We start from the raw sequence: 6,792 nt of genomic DNA, 5'->3' as shown, positions 1-6,792 counted from the left end.
TGTACCACATGACACTTTCCTGTTAACTACATAGCTGCCGTTTAAGTGAATTCTAAACATGACTTCAATTTCCTTACGTAACCTTCTGAAACTTCCCTTAAATGTGAAATATCTTACTAATGATTTAATCTTCCTTTACATTGAATACATCCTCATTCTGTGGGAAACTCTATTCACCATTGTACAATATCTAGATCATTATGAAATTCAGAAGATATCAATCTGTTAATGCCATGGCAATTTTATTCATAAAAAAGGAGATAAGGATTATTGTCAGCTGTGGCAGAGGCAGAGGTGGCCCCAAATATTTTGTCCACTCTCCTGCATCTCTCAGATCCCTACAATTAGAGCAGTTATGCAATAAATTCTGGCTGAGAGTCTATGGATGGAAGTTCCATGCAATGCTTCCTAGGAAGTGCCACACAATGCTCTCTAGGAAGCACTGCAGAGCCCTCAGGTTCTTATCATCTGCTGCTACACCTGACAATATGCAGAGATTCCCATCAGCATGACTTCCTGGGTGATGGTGTGGAGCACAGCCTCACCAGCAAGTATTATGAGAAAGAAAGAAATTACTGTCATGTTAAGCCATGGAGAGTTTGCTAAGTTGTATTATCATTAAAAAAAAAAAAAAAAAAAACTTTAAATAATAAAAGGCCCTCCCAAAGGCAAAGTTTTTAGAGTTCTCTTTGAAGTCATCAACAGCCTACATATTACCTGTGTAATAATCTGGAAACCTTGAAGAACCTTATATTTAAGGACTAAAATATCCTGTAGTAACATTTACTAAATGGTATAACTTAGAACACTAGTTCTGGGGTATGATAACAGATACTATACGGGAAAATTTGGTCCCCTGGGTAAATATTTGGGAAATGTTGCAAAATAAATAGCTCTTCTGAGGAGTCACCAAACATATAAGCATGACATATGTTCCACCAATATTCCTTTAATCCAGTTTTCTAAACATAAGCATGGAACACAGTTTTTCCATTCAATATCTTAGGGTAGCAACTTACAGAATTCTAATTTTGGAAAGCTAACATGGGAAAAGTTTAGTACTTCTTTTCAATAGGGCTGCTAAGTGATAGAGGGATTATGTGTATTTCATATACTTCAAGAGCTTCAGATAAATGGGCACAATATAAGGAAGATAAAGAGGTTATATGTTGGCTCAAAAAAGAAGCCTCTTTACTCCTAATGAAGTGCTTGGATGAACACAAACAAGGACAACCCTCAGCTTCAGCTGGCAGCATTCAAGCTCCAAATTGGAATCGTTTATTTGAGTGAGTGCCTAAAGCATTTGAACCTTAACTTCTCAGTCCTGACAAAAATTTTCTGTTACATAAATGTAGAGAGGATGTGGAGACAAGGGAGCCCTCCTATACTTTGGTGGGAATGTAAATTGGTATAGGCACTATGGAGAATAGTATGGAGGTTCCTTAAAAACCAAAAATAATAGATCTACCATATAACCCTGCAATGCCACTCCTGGGCATATATCCAGAGAAAAATATGATCTGAAAGGATACAATGTTCATTGCAGCACTGTTTGTAATAGCCAAGATATGGAAATAACCTAGATGTCCATCAACAGAGGAATGGATAAAGAAGAAATGGTACATATATGCAGTGGAATATTACTCAGCCATTAAAAAGAGTGAGATAATGTCATTTCCAGCAACATGGATGGACCTAAAGATTGTCATAATAGGTGAAGTCAGACAGAGAAGGAGAAATATCATATGACATTCCTTGTATGTAGAACATAAAAATAAATTATACAAATGAGTGTACTTACAAAACAGAAAGAGACCAACAGAGAAACTGGGGGAAGGATGGGGGGAAGGGATAGTTAGGGAGTTTGGGATGGACATGTACACATGTACACACTGCTATATTTAAAATGAATAATCAACAAGGACCTACTGTAAAGCACATGAAACTCCACTCAGTGTTATGTGACAGCCTGGATGGGAGAGGGGTTTGGGGGAGAATAGATACATGTACCTGTATGGCTGAGTTCCTTCCCTGTTCACCTGAAACTATCAAACAATTAACATTGTTTCTTAATGGTCTACACCCCAATACAAAATAAAAAGTTTAAAAGACAAAATAATTTTCCTGTTACATATACAATTTGAGGCAGATAAACAAAGGGAAGTGCAAGGTATACACACACATAAGCTTGCCTGTGTGTGCACATGTGTGGATATATGTGTGCACACACATATGTATGTATATATAGATAAGAACATAAAAATGACTTTTTCCCTCTCCTTAGAGAGTTGAGTCAGCTGTGCAAACAAGTAAAGATGATGTCTGCCAAGATTTTTAGGTAGCCTTTGAAATTACATATTGATCTAACTCTGTCCACATGAGAGCTATCCACATATACTGAGGCTCTCTCGCTTTAATCTGCCTTTTACACACAGCTCCCACCACAGCTCCTATGAAATATACGGGTAAGTTTATATCTTTGATGAAGTAGGTTTACTTTCATCCTGTGTTTTTATTCATTAGACTACATGGCTTAAGTCTAAACTTTAAAGACCTTGATATTATGCATTTTATCTTTAGCAGTGTCCTTGAAATTTTCTTTTAAAAGTTGTATAGAAACCTCAATTTTAATCTCTCAAGCTTTCACTGGCATTACTGTGTACTTAATATGCTTTGTGTATTTAATATTCTCTTTTTAAACTGTATACATATATATTTATTTTTATTCCTGCATGTGAAGCCCCTACTCACCATATAAATCAGGTAGAGCCTACTGCTGGCTTAATACTTCTGTAAATGAACAAGGCAGTGATTGAAAATATAGGTGTTCATGTATATATAGATACATACACACATAATTATGTGTGCTATACACACATATGCACAAATATGTGTGTGTAAATATCCATGATTAGTTATCCCAAGGATAAAAGTGATGACACAAATTTTCCCTTATTGTTTTATACTGGTAACTAATACTGTGAAATACTTTACAGTGTATGTGTATTGTGTACTTTACAGGTCTTTAGGATAAAATTTGTTTTATTTAATCTCAAAATAATTTTATTACTTGCCACATACAGAATATACTCATTTTCATTTCTTGTCTGTTGAATTTAGCTATAACTTTCTAACATCAGGTTATTTAAAAGCGCTATTCAGTTTGTACAAATGTCTTAAAAAGAATATGTAAAGTTAGGTATTGACCAAGAACTCATTTATATATGTATATATATTTTTTCTTTCAGAAAAGTATATGGGCTCTTCAGTCAGATGACTGGGGTTTTAATCCTTGTTTTGGCATATATTAGTTGTGTGACCTCAACTAGTTGTCTAAAGAACATACAAGGTCAATGAGATAACATTTGTGAAACACTTTTTTCAATAACTGACAGATAGTAAGCTCCCAATACATGTTAACTCTGGGACCATATCATCATTAAAATGTATAGGTCTTTGACTGCCCATACAATCTAGAATTGCAAAGCATATAATAAAATTCTTTTCATTTGTTAGACTACAAAAAAAGAATGAATCACTTAAACATTTTTATCTACTATATAAAATCTGCATTCATCTTTACATCCTAAATTTAAATCTACCATATGATTTAATCTTCAGCTTGAGACTGTAGGTAGGCTTAGAGTTAGTTTCTTTAACAAGAAAGAAAATCAGGAATATGATGACTGTATGAAGCTCAGTTCACAAACCTATTATTATTAATAGAGCTGTGGTCAGAAATTGGACTCTGTGATCCCCCATCTAGAACTTTATGCACCTGTCATCTGCTTCCTAAATATGTTGTAATATTTACAATTACACAATGGACTTTACTCTTCCTCTTTCACTTCACAAGGGATAAAGTCCATGATTCAGCTGATTGAGAAAAACTGTCCTAAAGGATTTTCTGAAACCATGCAAAAGCTAGAAGAAAGTTTATTAACGTTTATAAAAGAAAGTTTATTTATTAAATTTCATAAAATTGAAATTTTAAATAATCTTAAAAATAAAGTTTAAAATATTAAAAAAATCTTTTTTAAAGGGTCAAATGTTAAAAGAGTAGCTATTTCATTGTTAATTAATAAGGACAAACAAACCCCAAGGAAAAAAAAAAAGTGAACAAGTATATTAGCAGAATTACTTTAAAATACAAATGCCCATATAATTAATAGGTTAAACTTCACTAAATTATTTACCAATAAAATAAGCACTTGTTAAAAATAAAGTTCAGTATGAACTAGTGTGTGTGATATATTGAGACAGGCATTTGCAAACACTGCTGGGTACATGTATAAAAAGAAATTTGCTAATACTCTTTCTACCAAAAGAAAGTATGTATTATTGATCCAGAAATTTCACTTTTGCTGTTTAGTAGGCCCAAGTACATAAATAAAACCACACATATGAATTTTTAGCATTGTTTTTAAAGTTCCATTAAATATGATATGGGTTATTTAAAACACAATACACTTTGATTACAAACTATTTTTCAATAATTGAAAAAAAAAACAGTTAACACTATTCATAATATGAGAATATCTCCAAGGTACATGAATATTAAAAGAGGCAAGTAGCAGAAGTTATGATTCACTGCATGCACTAGTCCATATACATATGGATATAAATTTGTGGGCAAAATCTTTGCAACCCCACGGACTGTAGCTTGCCAGGCTCCTCCATCCATAGGATTCTCCAGGCAAGAATACTGGAGTGGGTTGCCATTTCCTCCTCCAGGGGATCGAACCCTCATCTCTTACGTTTCCTGTATTTGCAGGCAGGTTCTTTACCACTAGCACCGCCTGGGAGGGTCTTTCTCTCAAAGTGCAAGGCCTTCTATTTGGTTAGATTTTAAAATAATGACTTTATTTTAAAGTAACTTATGTATACACTTTTTTTTTTTCATTAAAAGTTCATCCTAAATAGTAGAATTATTTAAGTGTTATGTGATGATTGTCTTTTTATCTGAAGAGATTGAAGATAAATTTAATGATTTTTAGTTTGCATAGAAGAATTTTTCTGTGGTCACGAAACTTCTGTAAAACTAACAGAAATGATAGTGAAGAACTTCCAGTTAGAACAATAGGCTATTTCCTTTTTTAAAGTTTGTTTGTCATCCTTGTCGACTGACAGTCTCCAGTTTTGTTTTACAGTTATTAGCCTCAACACCCTTTAGATTAATGCTGTATGGGAAAGTGTACTTTATTTAAACTTCAAGAAATGAGTTTTTCAAGTTATAGCATACAGGAAAGTCAGACTGAAAATTCTTTCATCTGCACTTCCTATCCATCCCCAGGTCTTAGTTTATCATCTGAAATAATGATTGTGTATAAAACTGAGTGTATTAAAGGTCACTCAGCAAGTTTAGTTCCTTTAGTCTCTCGGGTATCTGATATGCTTGGATGGAAAACGGTGTGTGATGCACGCACACAAAGAGCTGCAGAGGATCTCAGATGTGGGCGATGGATCTTCACCAGAATACAAAAACAGACTCTAAGGATCCATATCAGTATTGAGATGAATGTAGGTTTCTTTCTTTTTCTTTAAATTTCTCTTGCAACAAACTCACTGAGATGTGGCATTGTCTTTCTCTCTCTTTTTTTTTCCTTAAAGCATAAACTTTCAAACTTTATGTAATCATAAACTGAAATCAGGATTTCAGTGTAGGGTTTTCTAGGGAATATCATTTGATCCTACTAAGAATTAACTGTTCAAATGTTGGAGCATTTACTGAAAAATTCTTTTTAACCTTTTTTAAAGGTGAGTCAATGTTTTTTTTCATTTTTTAATAAAAGATTTCTATCTTCCAAATGGTAGGAAATGACACTACTATATAAAAACCCTTAAGAAGTTACAGAACAACAATAGCAAGCAGGAATTTTCTTGAGGTCATCAGGCTTTTTTAAAAAAAATTAGGTTTGTATTGTTTTATAACTTATCAATCTTCTTAACTTTTATTTGTAAAAAAAAATATTAAAACCTTGTCCACTAGTCTATGGCATTTTGCTTCTTGTTTAAAATCTTATGTTTATCTGTACATATTTGTGAATATTTAAAATAATGTACTATCCAATGTGATTAACTGCAGAACTTTCATAGTCTACTTAAGCTATTTATACATGATTTTTCATTTAAATTATGAATGAAAATCAGCATTAATAAAAATAAATATAGAATTATTTCCTATAAATGATTTGTTACTCTTATAGCAACATGCTTTCTTCTATGCAATTATTAACCATTTATTATTTTAGAGTTATTGGTTTAACTTTCTATCTGAATTACCCAATTTTTGGTGAATCTGACATTTGTCTACATGGCGAAATGCAATGTGTTCTTGGATATGTTATTTTTAAGTGAACAAAGCTATTATAATTGTACTGGGAATGGTAAATTATATTAATTTCAAATAATGATTCTAAATTTAATAATTTTGTATAAATTATATAAAACTTGGTAACATGATAAAAACAAATCAGAATGAATGATTTTAGCTTTTTAGGAAGCTATGACAAATACCAGTGCATTATTTTCCTGAGTGATGATACCAAATTTAAATAAGATAAATCATTTTGAAGAAATTTAAAGTTATAATTTAATTAGTAATGGAATTCATACATAACTGTAATGGCATAAATTTTCTGTATCTCAGTTTCTAGAATTATCAAGTTATATATTGAAAGGTATTTTCAAAAATCTTTGCAAGTACTTTTCAGTTTTTTCTTCACTATGTGGTATTAAAATAGTAAAAGAAACATTGCTTTTAATATCGGTTCAAAAAATGATCAAAAAATT

At 32.2% G+C, this 6,792-nt stretch overlaps 1 protein-coding gene across 3 annotated transcripts in view; it reads left to right on the top strand.

Annotated features, from left to right (window-relative positions):
- Positions 1-2,420: 2,420 nt before the first annotated feature.
- The window catches only part of LOC518526 (CD36 molecule (thrombospondin receptor)), a 40,880-nt gene continuing 36,508 nt past the window's right edge, over positions 2,421-6,792 (top strand). For 2 of the 3 annotated variants that reach the window (NM_001278620.1, NM_001046239.2), the window contains 1 exon segment: positions 2,421-2,465. The gene's annotated coding sequence lies outside the window, so the exon portion shown is untranslated. 3 annotated transcript variants of the gene reach the window in all.

The sequence above is a fragment of the Bos taurus genome, chromosome 4, assembly GCF_002263795.3.
Source record: "Bos taurus isolate L1 Dominette 01449 registration number 42190680 breed Hereford chromosome 4, ARS-UCD2.0, whole genome shotgun sequence".
NCBI classification, from domain to species: Eukaryota; Metazoa; Chordata; class Mammalia; order Artiodactyla; family Bovidae; genus Bos; species Bos taurus.
Note: the sequence above shows the minus strand (reverse complement) of the source record. Positions and strands in the feature narration are given on the sequence as shown.